This window comes from Dermacentor andersoni, chromosome 10 (assembly GCF_023375885.2).
Source record: "Dermacentor andersoni chromosome 10, qqDerAnde1_hic_scaffold, whole genome shotgun sequence".
NCBI lineage: Eukaryota > Metazoa > Arthropoda > Arachnida > Ixodida > Ixodidae > Dermacentor > Dermacentor andersoni.
Window position 1 is genome coordinate 17,366,563 of NC_092823.1, and position 23,917 is coordinate 17,390,479.

Consider the following 23,917-nt stretch of genomic DNA (forward strand, 5'->3'; position numbering starts at 1 on the left):
CCTCATAATACGATCGTGGTTTTAGCACGTAAAGATCCCAGGATTCAGTCCAAGACCTTGGTGCTTTCAGCTGTACCCACTACGCCATTGCCCGAGCCTATCACGCACGACAGGTTCCCTTACAAAAATTTCTGGTAACTTCCAATAAGATTTCTTCAGACAAATGTTACTAAAACCTACCAACAATCTATTGAAATTCTTTGTAGCGTTTTCGAACTTCTTATATACTTCATGCCAACGTCCTGTCGACTGTTGGCCACCGGTATTGAATTGAAGCCTTTTTTACAAACTTTCTTTAGACGATGAATGAATTTGCTTTCAACACTAAAAGCAGAATTTACTGACCATTTTCATACTTAGAAACATTTTAGTAACATTCTACCAAGTTTCTGTTGCTCTCCCTAGAAACATTCTAGCAACTATTTTGGTATGCTTTAAACGTGCTGGTGACATTTGGGCAAACTTCTCCGGCATTTTTTTTATGTATTCTGATGCTGTTACAATGTAACCTTCAACATGGGTAGTAAATATAAATGTATTTGTCTATGAACAAAACACACCCATCTTTTGGAAAACTAACATTTATTTAGCACATATCAAAACCCACGTGCGAGCATCGGTGACAACGTGTTTTTGATCTCCCCTGTCGCAGCGTCGAAGTGCCTTCCTGTGTAGCCTAAGGGAAGAGAAAAAGTAAAAAGAGTTAGTTAAGCCTTATGTCTCTGTCAGTGTATCTGGGCAGGACAGCACAAAGGAGTCATCCACAAGATTTTAACTTCAAATTATGAATTAAAGCAAACATTTTAGTTGTCTGTGCTGTCACACATACTCGGAATGGCGTTCACACGCCTTTGGTACAAAACCTCTCTTTGGGCGACATCCTGCTGGGCGTTGGAACGCCGCCCAAATAGAGACTTGTGCTCTAACTCTTCTTGGCTGAAAAGAACCTTCAGGAGGCACCGGGCAAATCTTGAGCCTGAGTTTCTTGCGTCTCGCCGCAGTCGTGCCAGCGTGGCCTCATCAAGGACGATTCCTTCCTCGAGGTCCAACTGAAAACGGAAAGCAAACATTTGTTCTGGTTTTTATGCTTTGTAACTAAAACATTTGTCTTTCCACTGCTATAATGTTCGAGAAATGATAATCTCTTATTTAGATGGTCTATTGTAAGAAGTCATGCTATGATACAGTAACACAGGTGACTTTGCAACAAAAGCTGTGGTTTATATCTGTAGGTCTCTCAAACACTTCCAGTGAGTCAGGATGCAATAGAAATGTGATGGCTTCATTCGGCATTGCTGCATTTAGCCTTTCCAGTTAACGTAAAACTTGCAACAATTGCTGCCCCATTTCACTCTTCAGAAGTGAAGAGTGTTTCATGTTTTGAGTTTATTTTGTGTCACCTCAGCAGCGAAATCCAGCAATTATGTAAGCTTTGCCACCAACTCTTCTTTCGTCCTAATTAGCCGCTTTTCATTTGAGGCACTCCAACTCTTTCAGCCACACGCATTAAAATAAGAACTGCTTCTGACTTCAGCCCATTTGTTCGTACGTCTTCTGCTCTCCCAATTATGCACTGCTGCAGCAGATTCCGCATTGGTCCTTACAGCATCAACATCAGAGGCAGCTCACCGTGCTAGTGCCTTGGATGAGTAAGGTTGAAGTTGAAGTTGAAATTTATTTTGCATCATCACAATGCAGGAATGCTGGAGCAAAAAGTGAAAATCAATTCACTTGAGAAGCGCTCGAGCCCCCAATATACAAGGCATACAAAAAGGGTGACACTATACATTAACAAGGCATTTTAACTATTTACAATTGTAGGTCAACCTCTAATGTTATACAATGTAATATAATACGAACAGCTAGACAGTAATTATATATATGTAAAAATACTAACAGCAGTGGAAAAAGAGTACTGACATCATGGAATGAAGAACTCTCGTATGTTACGTATGCTGCACATTTCCACATGAATGTCTTTGAAAATTAGTCTGTTCAACAGAACTGCAAGTGCATGACGTAACATTTGCCGCCCATGCTCAGTACGACAAAATGGCACGTGCCAATATTCTTTACTACGGAGTGGATATACAATGGTGTTCGTTTTGAGCGATGATATGCTAAGAAATGCATGCTCGCTGCTATATACAGATTTTTTGTATCTTATGCATAGAAAATACTCGTAAAGTTTGGGCACGGGACCAATTTTAAACTGACGAAACAGTTCAGCAGTGTGTGCATTGTAATCAGCACTAGCGATATGACGTAAGGCCTTCTTTTGTAGCACATGCAGTTTGCTAGTGTTAGACGATATGGTATTTCTCCAAACCAGGAAACAATATGTCCCTATGGGTGGGCAGCGCAACCCGGACAAAGGACGAGAGAAAGTACACAACACGAGCGCAGACTAACAACTGGTTTATTATTTCAAGCCCCATAGGAACATGTTCAATCACCAACTCGCCCAGCTTGCCGTCTTAATTCAGGAAACAATAGTTAAGATGGGATAAGAAGAGTGTGTTATAAATTAACAATTTTACGGATGCGGGAAGGTATGAGCGAAATTTTGCTAGAACACCAACACTTATTTAGGCGAGACATAATTGAGCTAACATGAGGATTCCAGCTCATGTTTTTATTCAAAAGTATTCCTAGCGTTTTTACAGTATCAACTACTTCAATGTTGCAGTTGTTGAACTCTATCACTGGTTTTACAATAAGCGAACTTTCACGCTCATGGAACAACACAGCTTTTGTTTTTGTTTTTTGAAATTTATTAACAGGCAATTTGCAGCGCTCCATGTACTAAGCTTTTCCATAGTTTCATTAATAACCAAGATCAGGTGCTGTATGTCACTGCTTTTAAATAGGAGGCTTGTGTCATCTGCATACAAAATATATCTTGGGTCGTTGCTAATAGTTGTTATATCATTATTATATAGCCAAAACAATAATGGGCCCAGGATACTTCCCTGGGGGACTCCTGTGGTGATATTCCGGTAACTAGACACATGGTTTCCTATCGCCACGCCCTGGCATCGATATTGTAGGTAGGAGGAGCGCTGCGATTCCACGAATACCATATAATTCCAGCTTTTCCAAAAGTATTTCATGGTTGATCCGATCGAACGCCTTCGAGTAGTCTATAAATTCACCGATGCACAATTCTTTGTTTTCAAAGGACTCAAGAATTAATCCTTTTTTCTTTAGAAGACCTGTTTCTGCGGACCTGTAAGGTAGGAAGCCATACTGCGATGAAGTAATCAAGTTAAATTTCACGCAAAACTTCATTACTCGTTTATAGATTACCTTCTCCAAGCCCTTGGAAAAAATGGGTAGAATCGAAATTGGCCTATAGTTAGCCATGTCATTTCTGTCCCCACTTTAAAAAGCATACTGACTAGCTACTTGCATCAGTTTTGGAAAGCAACCTGAAGATATTGATAAGTTATATACATAAGCCAATATTGTGGCTATTATTTCAACCACGTGTTTAACTGGAGCTATCTCTATATTATCAATATCATGTGCTTTGCTGTTTTTAAATGAGTTAAATATGGCACATATTTCGACCTCATTAGTTGGTTCGAGATACATGCTAAAAGGGTTGCTATTTATGGCATGTTTAGAGCTACTTGACCTTTGCGGACCTTACACAACATCTCTGAGAAACGTATTAAATTGTTCAGCAAGCTCGAAACCCTCAATACGACGCCCATGATGGTTTAGCTCCGTGACTGTTGCCGAGACTGGTGTGCAATTTAGCAAACTGTTGAGCTTATTCCACATCTGCGCACTGTCCCTACATTGCTCTTAACTAAACTGATCGTGCAGAAAAGAGCGATTTTCATTTTTTAGGAAGGTGTTAAGCTTATTACGATATTTTTTATAAATATCGAGATCCTCTGCTGATCTGGTCTTAAGAAACTTTTAGAACAATCTTGCCTTCTTTTTATTCTGCGCAGGCACTCGCGGTTGATCCACGGTTTCCGGTTTTTGTTACATTTTCGCAATATCTTTTCCTTAAAATGTTCGAAATAAATACGTTTGAAAGCAGAAATTAAAGCCTCGTATGCGGCGTCGGCCGTTAAAGAATGGTAAACGTCAGTCCAAGTTTCCCTTTGAAGGCACGCGTAGAAGGCGTTTAAAGTTGTAGGGACGATATTTTCTACCGGGTCTTTAAATCGTTCATTTGCGCATATCTAAGCTTATCTCAGCACTGATAAACAAATAAATCGGTAAGTGGTCGCTGATATCACAATTCAGGACACCAGTTGTCAAACTTTCGGTATGTACATTTGTAATAAAGAGGTCGATGAGTGTCTCTGTGTGGGATGTAACACGCGTTGCCGTATTTGTTATGATAGCGTGACCAGATGACTCTACTGCTGAAAAGAGTGTTTCTTTAATGTGACAAGATTTTAATATATCAATGTTTGATCTCCGCCAAGAATCAGTTTCGCGTTTTTCGAATTAACATAATTTAGAAGCTTTTCAATGTATTCAATGAAATGTTGGATTTGTGCCTTCGGTGGCCGATACATGACAGTGAAAATATATTCGCGCGGTAATGATGTCAAACATTCTATGTTCTCGGATATAATGGAAAACTCAGCATCTATTTCACATTCTAGCTCACGTTTCACGAGAACTTCTAAACCGCCACCTTGCTTATGTTGCCTATTAAGAAAGAAGCTTCGATAACCTCCGCGGTTGAAAATTTCAGTATTTTCAGAACACCATGTCTCTGTAAACATTATCACGTCGAAAATGGAAAACAAATTCATCTAAGAAAACTGACAGTTCATCCTCCTTGTTTCTCAAGGAGGGTACGTTCAGGTGAACACACGTAAAAGGGTTTTCAGAAAGGTGAAATGCATTATTAACGTATTCTGGGGACACAGCCATTGCAAAAACACTGAATAACAAAAAACATTATGTGCAGTCGACGCAAACTAGTTAATCCTTTCTAGATCACGCTCGCTGCGAGTGTGCACAATCGGTGACGTTTCATCTTTGCTAGTCGGAATCTTGCCGCTGCTTGACCAAACAAATCGCCAGTTTCTCTCTCTTTTGCGCGAGCGCCACGCCGAGAAGATGCGTCAGCGTTGGACAAAGGTGCTCGTCAACATACAGTGGTGAACCAGGGGAAAAACCCAGTTCCTGAGTTGACAGGCGTGACCTTTTTGCTTTCTGTAGGATTGAATCACGCTTGGTACGGCTCTTAAACTGCACAATTATGTTTGGGGTGGCATCAGCATTCCTTGTAGGCACACGATGGCACACTTCGATGTCTGTTTCCACGATAGGTTCATTCAAGACCACACCGATATTGTGCAAAACCTTAGGAAGGTTTTCACTTTCATTGTAGGGTACAGCTTTTATCTCGAGATTGCGGTTTCTTGAGTACTGCTCAGACACAGTAACACGGTTCTCGAGTGGCGCGACTTGCTTTGATAGCGTTGAGCAATCGCTTGCAAGTTTTGTGTTAATTGCCTTGAGCTCCTTGTTTTTTTCATTTTTTCATGCTTGACCTTTTCGAGTTTGGCATGACAGAAGCCAAGACTTGTCTTCAGCTCTCTCAGTTCTTTTCTGACTTCGCGTGCCAATTTAGATTTCAAATCTGACATTTCCTTCCTTAGCTCCTCACGAAATTTGGCGGAATCAGCCATAACATGCACAATACAAGAGAATACACAAGCACTGGTATCGGCAGCAGCTAAGGCAGAAATTGGAGTGTTTTCTGTACTAACTGCGGAAATAAAATTAACCTGCAAATATACAAAGTAGTTTCAGAATGTTGTCGGGCTGCCCCCGCTGCTGCCAAGTGGTTGCGCATCGGAGATGCAGGCCTTTATGTAGCTCGTTCTTCCACCTGGTGGGCGTGACGTCACAGTTAGTCACACGTAGTCACCGCAGGTGAGCCTTGCACTTGCTGATATCACGGCGTGCCGTAAGCAGCTGTTGAAACAGTGGTCCAAGCTGCAAATATACAAAGTAGCTTCAGAATGTTGTCGGGCTGCCCCCGCTGCTGCCAAGTGGTTGCGCATCGGAGATGCAGGCCTTTATGTAGCTCGTTCTTCCACCTGGTGGACGTGACGTCACAGTTAGTCACACGTAGTCACCGCAGGTGAGCCTTGCACATGCTGATATCACGGCGTGCCGTAAGCAGCTGTTGAAACAGTGGTCCAAGATGCAAATATACAAAGTAGCTTCAGAATGTTGTCGGGCTGCCCCCGCTGCTGCCAAGTGGTTGCGCATCGGAGATGCAGGCCTTTATGTAGCTCGTTCTTCCACCTGGTGGGCGTGACGTCACAGTTAGTCACACGTAGTCACCGCAGGTGAGCCTTGCACTTGCTGATATCACGGCGTGCCGTAAGCAGCTGTTGAAACAGTGGTCCAAGCTGCAAACATACAAAGTAGCTTCAGAATGTTGTCGGGCTGCCCCCGCTGCTACCAAGTGGTTACGGATCGGAGATGCAGGCCTTATTTGTAGCTCGTTCTTCCACCTGGTGGGCGTGACGTCACAGTTAGTCACACGTAGTCACCGCAGGTGAGCCTTGCTCTTGCTGATATCACGGCGTGCCGTAAGCAGCTGTTGAAGCAGTGGTCCAAGCTGCAAATATACAAAGTAGCTTCAGAATGTTGTCGAGCTGCCCCCGCTGCTGCCAAGTGGTTGCGCATCGGAGATGCAGGCCTTTATGTAGCTCGTTCTTCCACCTGGTGGGCGTGACGTCACAGTTAGTCACACGTAGTCACCGCAGGTGAGCCTTGCACTTGCTGATATCACGGCGTGCCGTAAGCAGCTGTTGAAACAGTGGTCCAAGCTGCAAATATACAAAGTAGCTTCAGAATGTTGTCGGGCTGCCCCCGCTGCTGCCAAGTGGTTGCGCATCGGAGATGCAGGCCTTTATGTAGCTCGTTCTTCCACCTGGTGGGCGTGACGTCACAGTTAGTCACACGTAGTCACCGCAGGTGAGCCTTGCACATGCTGATATCACGGCGTGCCGTAAGCAGCTGTTGAAACAGTGGTCCAAGATGCAAATATACAAAGTAGCTTCAGAATGTTGTCGGGCTGCCCCCGCTGCTGCCAAGTGGTTGCGCATCGGAGATGCAGGCCTTTATGTAGCTCGTTCTTCCACCTGGTGGGCGTGACGTCACAGTTAGTCACACGTAGTCACCGCAGGTGAGCCTTGCACTTGCTGATATCACGGCGTGCCGTAAGCAGCTGTTGAAACAGTGGTCCAAGCTGCAAACATACAAAGTAGCTTCAGAATGTTGTCGGGCTGCCCCCGCTGCTACCAAGTGGTTACGGATCGGAGATGCAGGCCTTATTTGTAGCTCGTTCTTCCACCTGGTGGGCGTGACGTCACAGTTAGTCACACGTAGTCACCGCAGGTGAGCCTTGCACTTGCTGATATCACGGCGTGCCGTAAGCAGCTGTTGAAACAGTGGTCCAAGATGCAAACATACAAAGTAGCTTCAGAATGTTGTCGGGCTGCCCCCGCTGCTGCCAAGTGGTTGCGGATCGGAGATGCAGGCCTTTATGTAGCTCGTTCTTCCACCTGGTGGGCGTGACGTCACAGTTAGTCACACGTAGTCACCGCAGGTGAGCCTTGCACTTGCTGATATCACGGCGTGCCGTAAGCAGCTGTTGAAACAGTGGTCCAAGATGCAGATATACAAAGTAGCTTCAGAATGTTGTCGGGCTGCCCCCGCTGCTGCCACACACATGCAAGTTTGGCTGTTGCCAACCACCTGAGTGTGCCATGTGAACAAGTTAGTCCGCACGAGCCTAGAACATTTGTGACGTGATTGTAAGTAGATGCTGCACATGCAAAAAGTACACTGATATGTGGATGAAACGCTGTTGGCACTAACCAGTCCGGTGCAATATGTTGTAGGTGTCGGAAGGGTACGCCAGATGGAGTGTCAGGCTGAAGTTATCTTACATCCTTTGAAATAATGGCGTTGAACTTGACTAGGTGAACATCATTCAGGACCATACAAGATCTCTGCAACAACATTGAAACAACATCACGGACGAATTTTAAGAAAATTTGCCAAATTCTATATTTTCTGGCTAGTACACTGGAGAGAGAGAAAGGTAGGGAGGTTAACTGGAAGACAGATATTCAGTTTGCTACCCTAGACTGGGGAAGGAACAAAGGCAGATAGAAATTAAATGCACATGGTGCATTACAAATAAAGGCTATGAGTATTTTACAGGAATGTACCACATCCATACTTGCACTACACTTAAGAGTACAACATGTGGGAGTTTGCAGTAGCTGCTCCATGCAGAAGGCTTTCCTAATGATGAAAAGCAAATTTTTGTGCATTTTCTACTAAATAAGAATAGGTCTGATAGATGAAATAACAGAAGACAGCTAATATATGATGTGCTTAACTGTAGAAAAAGAAAGAATTGATTGACCTTTTAAGCTTTTGCTATATCCTAATTTCCACGGGTCAATTACCCCCTGTAGAAAAAGACTAATTAACGGAGCAGGCGGGCACTGCGAAAAGAAGAAATTGGAACAATGAGTAGCTCTTCGTCTGGTCTCTTCGCATCTCGTTAGTTTTTATACACCCCCCACCACAGTCTGCCCCAAGAAATCGCATCAGCTTCTTACTTTTGGTGCTGACACGACTGCGATGGGCTCAGCACCACCGGCACCACTTGTTTTATCAAGGATGTGTTTCAACCTCCTTACCATCCTTGAGGAGTCTGCAAAAAATAAACGTAACTGTGAACAAGTGAATTGTACCTTGATTGAAGGTGCACATTTTGATCTGACTACGCCAGCCAATTCTTAACGCGATTCACTTGCTGGTGATGCTGTTCCTAGTGATTATTGCTGAAATGCCCCTTTTACCTTAGCAATTTCTGACACTGGTCATTTAAGCAGTAACGCAGACAGAGTGTTTCTTGCGCGAGGGCAGATATATATATATATATATATATATATATATATATATATATATATATATATATATATATATATATATATATATATATATATATCACCGCACAAAAAAGGAAGGAAGGAAGGAAGGAAGACACAAACAAACAAACCAGCCCAGCAAGATAAACTCACACAGGCAGGTAATGTGGCAAAAACAACATTTCTTTCTCCAATAAGGATACTGATGGGCTACTAACACAATCCCTATTCCTAATCTCTGCAGCTTCTACTATTTCTCTGGTGAACTGCTCAGGGTGGCCAGCCATTGAATGCGATAAAACAGGCTTGCATCTGCAGCGTGCGCAATGTCCGGCAAGGTGGCCTGATAGGGCTAGTTTTTCAACGTTGTTCCTGTGCTCACGTAATCACTCGTTGATGCATTTGCTTGTCTGTCCCACATACTCTTTGCCACAGTCCAACGGGATGCAGTAAACCACCCCTTCGACACAAGAAACAAATGGTTTTCGGTGAGGCTTCCGCGTTTACCCTTGTGTAGGGGCAGGGAAACCGATATCTACACCGACACATTTCCCGAACTTTTGAAGATTGTCACTTATCTCATGTACGTAGGTGAAGACGTTTACTTTCTTTTTTATTTGTGTCACCTGGTCAGTGGCATTACGAATGCTGCCTGCCATGGTGGTCAATACATGCAACGGGTAACCTGCATCCAATAAATGTGAGTCTTTGTACTGAAAATTTATTTAAACCAAGTGCGGGCTGGACATCAAAAGGGCGTTTTTGATGCACAATTTGTCAATACCTCACTTCACTAGCTTTGAATGAGGTGAGTATGCAATAATGAGTTTTTTGCCTCTAGGCTCGTAAAACCAACAAAAGGCAAAAAGCCCGTCCTTGCATACTCATTAGCTCATGAATGTCCATAACCACAGTGTCGTACATTCTATTTGACAGATTACTGCTGAACAAGTATTTAGAAGAAATGCTCCATATTGAATAGAGTTATGAACAAATTTCAAAAACAGTAATTGCCAAATTCTATATCATTTTGCTTGTAGACTGAAAAAATTAAATGCACAGAATGCACCATGAAAGAAATGTATATGTACATTTACAGCAAGGTTCCACAATTATTTGCCCTATACACAAAAGTATAATGTCCATGTAAATTTGTATTTTCTCGGCTATATTGAACTTTGGCAGACATGCAGCTGAAAAGAACTTTGCTTGAAGCAAATGGCAACTCGTGGCATCAAATGTTTTGGCAGAGCACATAGCAATTATTAAGTGCAACAGTGACTGCATGAACTTTAGTGCAATTAGCCAGGAAAGAAAGTGGAAGCCACACCTGTACCTGTGGGGTGCCTAGAGATACAATCAACAGGACACACGCTTATCGAAACGAAGGAACCCTCTCCGTGTTATGCGCGATGCTTGAGTCACATACTTAAACCTAATAGGCACTTCTACTTTTTTGCCCCATTGTGAATAGGGCTTTCGAATGGAAGCCGAACTGTCTAGCTTTTAAATTTTTATTTGATTAGTCTAAGTCTTTCTTTGTCATGTTTCATCCCGACAAGGCAAGCTTCCATCAAACTCGATGATAGAACCTTTGCGAAAGCATCAAGGCACTTTTTGCCTAAACCATGTATTTGGGTGGCAGAACACATTTTTCTAGGTGCTCTAGAGTGCATTATTCGCAGTATGAAACCTCAATTCGCTAAGAGTGTAACAAATAATTACACTATATCAAAAAGTAAATAGTTCAAGAATTAAGTGCAGGGCAGCTTGAGCTTGAAGCAAGCCTCCTTGTGACATCTTGGTAAATCCGAGGGAAAGTAAAATCAATTTTAAAACGACAGAAAGCTGAGCTAGTTGGTAAGGATTCATAATGCAAAAAAGAAGTGAAGCGTGCAGGCAGGACACAAGAGTAGAGAAGTGGACAACATAGAGAAGTGTCCTGTCTGCACGCCTCACCTCTTTTTCGCATTATAAAATCAATTCTTCACATTACAGATAAGTAATTGCAAAGAACAAGCTTTATCCCATGCCAACTGAAAAAGGGCAACGAAATGGAGAAAAATTATGGCAATGTAACAGTGAACTGTCAGCATTCGGCTGTGCAGTCATGGTATGGCTTGCAACTACTGCACTGCGCTGGTTGTTATATGATTCAGCAGTTTCCTATGCCACGTTACCAACTCAAATTTCTGTAATGTATAAAGGACACCAGTTTCCAGCCTGAAACGAACCTGCACTTTGGACTCATAGTGAGCTTCTAACGTTAAAAGGTTAATGATTTGTTATAAGTTTGAGGAATTGAACTCTCGTCCTACTAGGAATCCAGCAGCTACCTACGAAAGCAAGAAAATATATTGTTTTATGCAAATGTTATTAGGAGGTGAAGTATGGCATGCAACACATAAACGTGACCGATTGGAGGGGAGAATATAGGCACACAGGCAATAGTGTGAGAAATTAACTCCATATGACTGCGTAATGAAAAGATAAATATGATACAGGTCTGGACACCTCATGCATCTCAACGAGGTTCTAGAAAGGCAATTTGGCTAGATAACTATACAGGCTGTATGGAGTATATCATGCATAATTACTTAAGCCCCCCCCCCCCCCCCCAATTATATGCAACTCAGAGGAGGCTACTTTGGCAAGTTTATTAAACTAAGGGCACTCCAGATCACCAAAAGATAAAATTCAAGTGATCTGCCACTAGGAATCCCGAAAATGGCACATACAGTAAAATGATTGCATATTACACAAACGTATCCTACAACTCACACGTTAGCGACTGCTTTGTACGCACCTTTGTGAAAGCATGCAGATCAGGTGCTTTATCGTTGTGCTGCCCAGCTTTCAGCAATGCAGCAGGTCTCTGCGGGGTATAGGGATGCCTCCAGAATCCGCATAGCCTTAAACAGTAAGAAATCTTCGTTTATTGTACTGTGAAGGTGGAAATTTGTAATTTACCAGTGTCATGTGGAATTTCAAAGAGTGCCTCACATAGCCAGCTACATCAATCTGCGTCTGGTTGTACAAATCTCTCTTCGTTATATCTCAGGAGGTTGCACTGCTATCTTGTAACAAGTGAAATTTCAGGAAGGAACGAAATCAGCAGCAACAACAGACTACCAGGACGATCATCAACAAAACTGAAATATAGTAAAACACACAGCGTTCGATTAAGAAAAAAAATATTGAGCACATGAAAAGCAATCTGAAAGCTAGGCCGCGATTTTGTAGCGGTGCTATTGTTTTTGCTATTCGTCAGTGGTCTGACCAACGCCCAAGCTCGTGTTAGCCGGCCGTTAGCGGCGGGCGACAAGAGTGGCATAGAATCGAGCGGTATCGCTACAAAATCGCAGTCCTTACTTTATTACGCACAACCCTAACCTACGATTGCAAGAGCTGACATCCAGTTCTTAAGATAGCATCATCATCAGCCTGGTTACGCCCACTGCAGGGCAAAGGCCTCTCCCATACTTCTCCAACTACCCCGGTCATGTACTAATTGTGGCCATGTTGTCCCTGCAAACGTCTTCATCTCATCCACCCACCTAACTTTCTGCCATCCCCTGCTGCGCTTCCCTTCCTTTGGAATCCAGTCCGTAACCCTTAATTATCCTCGGTTATCTTCCCTCCTCATTACATGCCCCATGCCCATTTCTTGTTCTTGATTTCAACTAAGATGTCATTACCTCGCGTTTGTTCCCTCACCCAATCTGCTCTTCTCTTATCCCTTAACGTTCTCTTCAGATATATATATATATATATATATATATATATATATATCATAAAGGCCAGCGTCTGAGTGATATGTCTCCATCACAAAAAAACCTTGTTATTGTAATTCGGCCTTTATCTGCTCTGGAACACAGACAAATCGCGAAGACACTCAAGAACATAAATAATACAAATAGGTTCTCGCTACGCGGGCCTTCAAACCCAACTGTATACGTACAAAAATCTTCATACAAGGCTATATCTGCTCAATCGTCAAAACTAGCTATCGTGTGCCATGATGTGTCACGCACTTCGCGCATGACACATCGACGTTTACATTACACATGTACTACACTTGCGGGAATGCCGATATAACGCAGCATTTCTTGCCAGGAAACAACCAGCAAACAACAACTTTCAGTGTTTTCATAATATTTTTATTTATTTATTTATTTATTTATTTATTTATTTATTTATTTATTTATTTATTGATACTGTTAGCCCAAAGGCCGATACAGGGTGGAGTAATCATAATATAAGTTTCGAAGATCGCTACAAACACGGACGCTCACATATCAATCCAGAAAATACAACTGCTTAAGCGTGCCAATTTTACACAAGAATATAAGCATTGTATAACAGGCACCGAACATTACAAGCAACTGTACCATACAAAATAATATTTTCAACATCACAAACAGAAACTTCAATATCCGGTAGGATAATTTCAATTATGTCGTGTTGCACATGCTGCTTATCACTGCACAAAAAAAGATAATAATTTGAGAGGATGGTTAGACAGAAGGCCAGTACAGATTTTTCAAACTGTTCTAGAGAATCAATTTTCGTTATGCTATGCGATAGCGCATTCCAATCTTCAATCGTTTTAGGAAAGAGGGAGTACTTAAATGAGTCAACCTTTGCTGGTATGAGCATATATTAGCTCTCGTGTCTAGACCTAAAAGAAGTGAAAGCATACCTTCTATAGTTGAGGTAATGTGTGGCATGTCTGAACAAGCATTAGTCATTTTCTCTCTTATTTCTGCAGGCAATGGTAGGGGAGGGTCAAACACGGAATGGAAAAATTCGTTGTATCTCTTGTAACGACGCGGGATCGACGAGTATGCGTAGCAGCACCGCCAAGAAACGCACTTTACCAGTCGTCCAAGGGAACAACAACAACGTCTTCGTTTTTTCCGCTTCACCTAAAAACCCGCGCTACTTCAGCGTCGTCCCCACTGGCGCATTCCCGCTGCATTATGGTTCTGGCAAATATAGTTGTCATTTGCTCCCCCTTTAGAAAAGAGCATCGTCCCGATGATAGAGGCTTGGAAAGCAGCGGTAAAGAACTGCGCAGTCTTGTCAGTCCTCATAGTACGGCTTCATACGAAGCACGTGAACGACCTCGGGTAAATGCCGTCGGCGCTTTGAACAGTGCGAGCTGTCTGGAACGACTTCGTAGTTGACGTCACTGATGCGACGGAGAGCTATGTAGGGCCCGAAGTATTTGCGTAGGAGCTTTTCAGAGAGTCCACGCTGTCGAATAGGTGTCCAGACCCACACTTTGTCGCCGATGTTGTATGTCACGGCTTTGTGCCGAAGATTGTAGCGTCTGGCGTCACAGTCCTGTTGTTCGTGGATTCGCAGATGCGCAAGCTGCCTAGCTGCCCCTGCTCGGTGTGTTATGTCTTCAGCACCCGTCTCGTTGCCGTCAAATTCATGAGGGAGCATTGCGTCTAATGTTGTAACCTCACGGCCGTATACGAGACTGAAGGGCGTCTTGCGAGTGGTCTCTTGACGAGCCGTATTGTACGCGAAGGTGACACAAGGTAAAACCTCGTCCCAGTTCATATGCTCTACATCTACGTACATGCTTATCATATCAGCCAATGTCCTATTGAGTCGTTCTGTCAGTCCGTTCGTTTGAGGGTGATACGCTGTTGTCTTCCGGTGGGCGGTACCACTTAGACGTAGAACGATATCTAAAAACTGGGCCATGAACGCAGTACCTCTGTCCGTGACGACTACTGCGGGAGCGCCATGCCTTAAAACGATGCATTCCAGAAAAAATCGTGCCGCTTCATCTGCTGTTGCCCGTTGCAGAGCACTTGTCTCGGCATATCTAGTGAGATAATCCGTGGCAACGATTATCCACCTATTACCAGTAGTAGACGTTGGGAAGGGGCCCAGAAAGTCCATGCCTACTTGTGCAAATGGTGTGGCTAGTACGTCAATAGGGTGCAGTAAGCCGGCTGGTTTGACGGATGGCGGTTTACGACGTTGGCAATCCAGACATGTCTGAACGTAACGTTTAACGACCGCAGTAAGTCTCGGCCAATAGTAATTATGCCGAATCCGTGCCAATGTGCGAGTGTAGCCCAAGTGCCCAGCAGTCGGCTCGTTCTGGCAGGCGTGTAAGGTTTCACGTCGAAGCGGTGATGGAACAACAAGGAAGTAGTTGCTGCCGCTAGGCGAGAAGTTCTTCTTGTAGAGGACGTTGCGACGCACCCCTCTTTCAAAGAGCCTCGGCACGCTGTTGGTTCGTCCTTCGAGGTAATCAATAAGCGGCAGCAATTCAATGTCATCCCGTTGCTGGCGTGAAAGATCGGCAGTATCCACGAGTCCCAGAAAAACCGTGTCGTCATCGTCTTGTGCTGCCGGCTCAACAGGTGACCGAGAAAGGCAGTCGGCGTCTGCGTGCCGTTTTCCCGACTTGTATGTAACAACAAAGTCGAACTCTTGGAGTCGAAGACTCCAACGTGCGAGCCGGCCGGAAGGATCTTTCAAATTAATGAGCCAGCATAGGGAATGGTGATCACTAACGACGGTGAAAGACCGACCATACAAATACGGACGAAATTTCAGAACTGCCCATACCATTGCGAGGCATTCTTTTTCAGTGGTGGAGTAGTTAGCTTCGGCTCGGGATAGTGTTCTACTGGCGTAAGCAATCACTTTTTCGCTGTCGCCCTGCCATTGTACTAGCACCGCCCCTAGACCGACATTACTAGCGTCTGTATGCAATATCGTCGGGGCTTCCTCATCGAAGTGTGCTAATACGGGAGGCGATTGCATGCGTTGCCGGAGCTCGTGGAATGCCCGCTGCTGGTCTTCGCTCCAAGTAAAAGGCATATCTTCTCGAGTGAGCTGTGTTAACGGCCATGCGATACGCGAGAAATTCGCAATGAATCGCCGGTAATATGCACAGAGTCCCAGAAAACGTCGCACGGCTTTTTTGTCTGATGGAATCAGGAAATTAGCGACGGCGGCAATTTTATCCGGATCAGGTCGGACTCCTTGGCCACTGACGACGTGACCGAGGAGCTGGAGCTCATGAAAACCAAAGTGGCACTTCTCAGGCTTCAAAGTGAGACCGGCAGAGCGTATCGCTTCAAAAACAGTTTTCAGCCTTCGTAAGTGTTCGTCGAACGTTGCGGAAAAGACAATCACGTCATCCAAGTACACCAGGCATGTTTGCCATTTGAGTCCGGAGAGCACAGTGTCCATCAGACGCTGAAATGTTGCTGGCGCCGAACACAAACCGAAAGGAAGTACCTGAAATTCATAAAGTCCGTCAGGCGTCACAAAGGCTGTTTTATCACGGTCTCTCTCATCCACTTCGATCTGCCAATAACCGCTTTTCAAGTCCATTGAGGAAAAGTAGCACGCGTTTCGCAACCTATCCAAGGAATCATCAATACGTGGCAGTGGATAAACGTCCTTCTTTGTAACCTGATTGAGCTTCCGACAGTCGACGCAGAATCGCAGGCTACCGTCCTTCTTCTTCACTAAAACTACAGGTGATGCCCAAGGACTATTAGATGGTCGAATAACGCCATCTTCCAGCATCGTCCTCACTTGTTTCTGTATTGCTTCGCGTTCCTTTGGGGCCACACGGTAAGGGTTTTGTCGGATGGGTCTGGCGTCGACATCAGTAATGATGCGGTGTTTGGTAAGTGGCGTTTGACCAACTCTTGACGTGGAGGAGAAACAGCCCTGGTACTGATTGATGAGCTCAAAAAGACGGTTCCGCTCAACGACCGTTAACGTCGGATTAACGTCTACAATAGGCGCAGCTGTGTGGATTGTAGAGGCCGACTCCTGCGCTAAGTGGCAGTCTTGTATTTCTGTCACTTCGTCGAAATAGGCGACAGCAGTGCCTCTAACGATGTGTCGGCGCTCCTTACTAAAATTCGTCAGCAAGAGTTCGGCGCTTCCGTCGATTACATCGATAAGTGCTCTGGCAATGGAGACACCGCAATTCAGTGCTAGCGCACTGATGTGCTCAGCTACTCCAGTCCCATTTTGCAGGCTGTCACAGCGCACCTGTACGAGGGAGCAACTTCGCGGCAAAAGTATGACGTCGTCCGCGGCAATACGTAAGCGAGGTTGTTGTGGCTTCTCACGGGTGACATTATCCGAACTCGTGGCAAATGTGACGCTTCTGTCACGGATGTTAATCACGGCGCCGTACTCCCGTAGGAAATCCATGCCCAATATAAGTTCTTTACAACACTCAGTAAGGATGACGAGGGTGACGACGAAGGTTGAACCGGCGACTAAGAGTCGGGCCGTGCATTTCCCGACAGGTGTCATCAACTGACCTCCGGCGGTTTTTATGTTGGGCCCGTGCCATGGTGTCTTCACCTTCCTTAGTTTGTCAGCGACCTTAGGATTGAAAAATGGGAGCCAGTGTCAACCAGAGCGGCTATTTCGTGACCGTCAATGCAAACGATGAGCTCGGCGCTGACGATGTCAGTTACGTCTTTCGTACTTCTATCCGTCGTATTAGTCGTGCTGGGCGTCTTTTTCGTCAATGTAGTCTTCACGTCGTCGTTCGTCGATAACGGGGGATGTGGAGCAGTTAGAGTATTGGCAACCTCACCCCCGGAGGTCGCTGCGGCTAGTTTGCCCGTCGAGGGCTAGGCGATCTGCCCCTAGTGACGTCGGCAAAACTGCGACGAGTCGGCGAATTGTAGCGCGCCGGAGATGGAGAAGGAGAACGTGGTCGGGGCGTCGTCGTATTTTGCGGCTGACTGTTCACAGGAGCGTCGTTGTAAGCGCGTCGACCGTCGTACGGAGAATAAGCATAGTTGGCAGGAAAGCTTAGGTGTTGAGCGGCGCGATAGTTGTTCCATTTGCGGCAAACTCTATAGACGTGTCCAGCTTCACCACAATGGTAGCACACTGGTCGACGGTCGACGGTGCGCCACAAATCGGTTTTCCGACGCTGATAGTTCGGCGGTAACTCTCCATGGAGCCAAGGAGTGGCGTGCGCATGTCGAAAATACGGCGTTGTTTGTGCTGGCATTATCGGCGGGGTCGGTAGAGTCGACGAGGGTAACGATGTTGGCTCTGTTTGTGGCGTAGGTGGTGTTGTAGTTATGGGTGTCAGCGGCGTTGAAGTCGCGCTGAGTGGACGGCGAACAGCCTCCGCATAAGTGAGGCGCCGCGGAACGTTCCCACAGTCTGGCGCTGAAAAAGCTTGCCGGACTTTCTCCCGGACTACATCAGCAACAAAAGATAACGCTGGCGTCGGTTCCGTAGGCGCAACCACAAAGCCGAGCTGCCGAAGCTCTTCTCGCACCACCTCTCGGACAACTTCACGCAGAGACATGTCGTTACTCGCAGCCAGTACGGAAGTGTTCGCCGCCGAGTTGCTCATGTCATGCTGGCGGTATCGTTGATGCAGGGCCCGTTCAATGGCTGTAGCCTCTTTTGTGAACTGTGCCACTGTTGTCGGTGGATTTCTCACAAGGCCGGCAAACAGTTGCTCCTTGACTCCTCGCAAGAGATATCGCAGCTTTCTTTCCTCTGGCATGTCTGGGTCTGCCCTACGGAAAAGACGGGCCATGTCTTCCGAGAACATAGTAACGCTCTCATTGGGCTTTTGAATGCGGATTTCAAGGAGACGCTGCGCGTTTTCCCTCCTGTCGATGCTTGAAAAGGTATCCAGCAGCTGTGCGCGGAAGTCGTCCCGCATGGCAAAGCTCCTCTCCCGGTTTACGTACCACGTACGAGCATTGTCCTTAAAATAGAAATAGACACTCGAGAGTTTGTCCGCCGAGCTGGTCTTATGGTTATACTGGGCGACGCGCTCGAACTGGTCTAGCCAATCTTGGACGTCTTCAAAGGCATCACCATGAAAGTTCTCCGGGACCATAGGATTCTGTAGCGTTACTTGAGATGGAGCTGCGGTGGCCATGTTATTTGTAGGAGGCAAACGATTTCTCGAAGTTTCTTGCAGGGGGCTGGACTCAGGCGCTAAGCCTAGCAGGCGACGACTGAACCGGTGGACCGGTGTTTCGATGCGCGGTGGTGATTCCGGGCTCGATCGTCGGCTCCGCGAAGGGGTGCCAAGCATGAAGAATACCCCGCACCTCCACCAGTGTAACGACGCGGGATCGACGAGTATGCGTAGCAGCACCGCCAAGAAACGCACTTTATCAGTCGTCCAAGGGAACAACAACAACGTCTTCTTCGTTTTTTCCGCTTCACCTAAAAACCCGCGCTACTTCAGCGTCGTCCCCACTGGCGCATACCCGCTGCATTATGGTTCTGCCAAATATAGTTGTGTCAATATCAGCAATTTGCGCAGAGTCTGTAATTATACATTCATTTCTGGTAACGTACCTCACATCCTCACGTGATGGAGCAAAGTGACGCCAAAAACGCTGTGGCGAATCTTTCATAAACCGTGATAAAGTGTGGGAATAGTAATGTTCTTTCGCAGTAGATAATTTTTCCTTAAGTATTATCGAAATATCTCGAATTTCATTATGATCTTTATTTTTAATTTTCCTTCTACGTTTTAATTTCCGCTTTAACTGAATGATTTCTCGGTTCACCCAAGGATTTCGCTTTTTCACTTCTTTTATCTTCATTAGAACATAGTTATGCAAACAGTAATTGACAATACCTTTAAACATATGCCACAACGTATTGACCTCAGCTGCTTCATCAAACGCCTCCAATGCCATCTTCAGGTAATCTAGGATGCTGACATCATCTGCTGCAGCAAAATCTCTTACGTGTATTGCTTCTCTGTGAAGCTTTACTGGCAACACTTTTTTATGCACAGTAGGACAAGTTTGTGGTCTGAAAGTCCTTCGTGAACAGAAACGGCATAATCAGTAATCCTGCTATCTATAAATACAAGGTCAAGCACTGACTGGGTGGTTGGTCCAATTTTAGTTGCTTCATTACCAACCTGCGTAACATCTCTGCTAAATGTCATGTCAAATAAAGCATCACAGTGTTTCAAGTCTGCCGAGCCAGTCTGCCGCACAACCCAACGAATATCTGGCAGGTTTAAATCACCTGCTATAATGAGACGCGTGTTTTCAGATACATTGTCAGTCAAAAAGTCGTGAATTCATTTTAGAAAGGCCAGAGGGGCATTAGGAGGTCTATAAACAGCACCAATTACGCAAGGAGAGCCACACAGCATTTCATTCATTCATTCACAAAACTTTATTAGAGTCCTGAAGCCCGGTCTTTTCAGACCGAGGCGGGCCGCGTCCACGTCGGCACTGCCAGGCCGAGCCTTATGGCGTCATCGTGGACCCTCTGGACAGCCCGTAGTTGATCTTGATATGAAGAGCTTGATATCATATTGTGCCAGTAAAGCCATTTTTCTTCGGGGTTGGCGAGAGTCGCGGGACAGCCCGCCAGCGTGTCTGATGACAATGATGCCATCGCACACGTTGCATTCTTTCCTAATTTCTCTTTCGGGGTGAATTTTATTTATGAAATACGGAGTGGGGTACGTCCCGGTTTGCAGTAAACGTAACATGACTGCCTGAGCCCTGTTCAATTTTACGTGTGGCAGTGCGAATTGCCTACGCCCCAAGTAGTAATATTTAGTGATGTCGTTGTAAGTTAGTGATCTTCATGCTCCCCGGAATGGTAGTGGGCGTTGGTTCGGTTCTGACCGGCACGGCAAGCAAGTCCTCGTGCCAGGTCGTTCGTCACCTCGTTGAGGTTGGGCCGAGTCTCGTCCATTTGTCCCATATGTGCAGGAAACCATCGGATTTCAGTTTTGATAGTTTCGACCTTGTCGATCATTTTAGCCGCAGTCCCAGCGACATAGCCTTTGTCAGAGCTCTTAATTGCTGCTTTGGAATCGCTATAAATGAAAGACAATTTACGGTTCCTGATCGCTAGAGCAATCGCGGCTTGCTCCGCCACCGTGGAATCCTTAGTGAAGATGGTGACGGCGTCCCGTACCTCGCCCCGGCTGTCGACCACCACGGCCGTGTAGGCCTCTTTGCCTTTCACCCAGGCAGCGTCTACAAGGGCCGCCTGTTCTCCTAGCTGTTCAATTTCTTTCAACAAACATCTCGCTCTCGCTTTTCTCCTGCTAACATTGTGTTCAGGGTGCATATTTCTCGGGAGGGGGGTGGTTCTGATCGCGTCTCTAAGGTTCGCGCTCAATTCTACCTCGGATTCCTTCGGGTTCATCGATCTATTGGGGTCTGTCCCTATCGCTTTGAGTATAAGCCTGCCCGCTCGCGTTTTCGTCAGTCTTTCCTGCTGCGCCATCTGTTGCGCTTCCGCCATCTCTTCTATCGTATTGTGCACGCCTAGGTTCATGAGCTTCGCGTTCGAGGTGCTGATGGGTATACCTAGGGTATATAGCCTTGAATAAATTTCTGATCATAGTGTTGAGCTTGTTCAGCTCGGCCTGCGACCATTTAAATAGACCTGCCACGCAGGTGAAGTGACAGAGAGCGAAGCCGTGCACTAACCTTAGAGCGCTGTCCTCACCCAGGCCTCTGTGTCTGTTGCTGATTCTCCTTAGTAACCTGATGACTTGGTCCGTCTTGTTTGAAATGTACTGAATGGCATTGAAGTTGGTACCTCCCGCTGCTATGTGGAAGCCTAAAACCCTAATCTTTTCCACCTGCTTGATCGCAGATCCGTCGTGACAGTGTAAGATAATCTTGGGTTCCTCCCCAGGGACGTAGCCCTTGGGTCTTCGACCCCTGCGCCGATGTTTTAGGACCAAAAGCTCCGACTTTGCCGCCCAACAGTTGAGTCCCGTCTCGCCTAGCGTGCTTTCCACGGCGTGTATGCTCTCCTGCAGTCTGGTCTCCGTTTGGCCTACGTTACCGTTGGCGCTCCATATGATTATGTCATCGGCGTATATTGCAAAGTGTATACCTTCTATACTCTCCAGTTTCCTCGCGACTTTGGTCATTGCTAGATTAAATAACATGGGCGAAAGTACGGCCCCTTGCGGGGTGCCCCTGTTTCCCGGGTTCATCACCTTCGATTTTAGTTCTCCTAGCGTGAGGCTCTCTTGCCTACCGCGCAGAAACGCCTTGACTACGCTGAGTAGCCTCTCGCCCAACCCCAGCTCGGACAGGACCTCGAGGATGGCCTTGTGCTCTATGCGATCAAAAGCTTTTTCGACGTCTAGTCCCATAATCGCTCTCGCGTGCACCGGGCTAACGTTTATGAGCTGGTGTTTGAGCAGGAGCATGGCGTCCTGAGTCGATAGTCCGGGTCGGAAACCAAACACGTTATACGGGAGTATGTCATTTTGCTCGACGTATCTAGTGAGTCTGTTGAGAATAACGTGTTCCATAGCTTCACATATGCACGATGTAAGCGAGATTGGACGTAGGTTATCCAGATGGAGCGGTTTGCCTGGTTTTGGTATGAGGATGGTGTTGGCCATCTTCCACTCCCCCGGATAGTCTCCCTTTCTCCACAACTCGGTGAAATGATCCGTCAAGAAAGTGATTGACTCATCGTCTAGATTCATTAAGAGTTTGTTGGTAATACCGTCAGGTCCGGCTGCCGATCTACTAGAGAGACCATGGAGGGCGGCCCGTACCTCACCCTCAGTGAAATCGCAGTCCATTTCGTCGCACGGTCCTCCCATGTACTCCACGCGTTCGTCGCTATCGCCCGGTTGTTTGAGCGGGAGATATTTGTCCGCGAGCTGTCTCATGATTACCTCCTGAGTCGTGTACTGGCTGACTTGATTACTAGTTTTGTAATTGCCGTTCTCTTGTTTGACTTAGTGTCGCTCTCGTTCAATAGATGTTTGAGGATGTTCCAACTGCCTCCATGTTTGATTCTGCCATCTACCAAGTGGCAAACTTCGTCCCACTGCTGTTTCACGAGCGTTCTCGAATGCTCCTGGATCTGTCTGTTTAGCAACGCTATCTTTTTCCTGAGCTTTCGGTTCAGTCTTTGCATTTTCCATCTTTGCAGGATGGATTGTTTGGCCTCGATCAGATGCGCGAGCCTGCTGTCTATGCTCTCTATGTTTTCTTCTGTCTTAATTTCTTTAGTGGCCTCCCTGAGGTCTTCTTCGAGCTGGTTGATCCAGGTCTGGAAGGACTGTTTGCCCGCTTCTATCGGTTCCGATTCTAGTCTCTTCGCTCTAACTTTCCTAATAAGGTCCCAGTTTATGCACCGAAAGGTTCTGGTCTCTTGTTTCGCCATACTTATACCTGTGTGTATGATACAGTGGTCGCTGCTTAGATCGGTGCCCGAGTTTTCCCAACGATCTTGTTTCGAGTTGTTGACAAAAGTTAGGTCGGATGTAGAGTCCCAGCATGTGGACATGCCACAGCCGGTGGGGAAAGCCGGATCGGTGATCAGGCACAGTCCCAGGTCTGTGGCAAGGTCCCATAACCCCTCACCTTTCTTTGTATTCCAAGCGTATCCCCACGCTTGGTAGGGGGCATTAAAGTCCCCTCCGATGATGAGCGGGGAGCTCTTTGCGACGGCGAGTGCTTTGTTGAAAAGTGCCCTAAAGCTTTGTTTCTTATAGGTGGGACTGCTATAAATGTTTAGGTAGAAGATACTCTGCGCCCTGCCCTTGTGCCTTTTGAGTACGACTTCTACTATACACTCGATTTTACTCAATCCGAGATGGATATCGTGTTCGATAAACGGTAGCATTTTGTCAACGAGGGTGGCCGATCCCCTCCCGCAATCCATTTCTCTACATACCGATTTGTACCCGGTTAGCTTTACTTCGTCCGCTAAAGTTTCCTGCAGCATAATTACTTTTGGTTTGACCCCCGTCGATCTAATTAATTGGCGGAGCGATGCCTTTTTGTTGAAAAATCCGCGACAATTCCACTGCCACACAATAAAACTGTGGGCGCTATCCATGATTATTAGATGGGTTAATTTTGCTGTTACCTGCGATCGATCTCTTTGGAGATCCTTACGTTCCGGAGAGCGATTTTACGCTTTCTGATTCTAACGGCAAGAATTCG

At 45.9% G+C, this 23,917-nt stretch overlaps 1 long non-coding RNA gene across 2 annotated transcripts; it reads right to left on the minus strand.

The window, feature by feature from the left end:
* Window positions 1-573: 573 nt before the first annotated feature.
* Window positions 574-12,090, minus strand: LOC129381998 (uncharacterized). 2 transcript variants are annotated; one of them, XR_008610085.2, is made up of 5 exons: window positions 11,755-12,090; window positions 8,637-8,731; window positions 7,882-8,015; window positions 864-1,049; window positions 574-676 (listed from the first exon to the last, which is right to left on the minus strand). It is a non-coding gene; the product is annotated as an uncharacterized lncRNA (long non-coding RNA). The 2 variants fall into 2 exon arrangements; XR_008610084.2 differs by having other exon boundaries at window positions 574-1,049.
* Window positions 12,091-23,917: the final 11,827 nt, after the last annotated feature.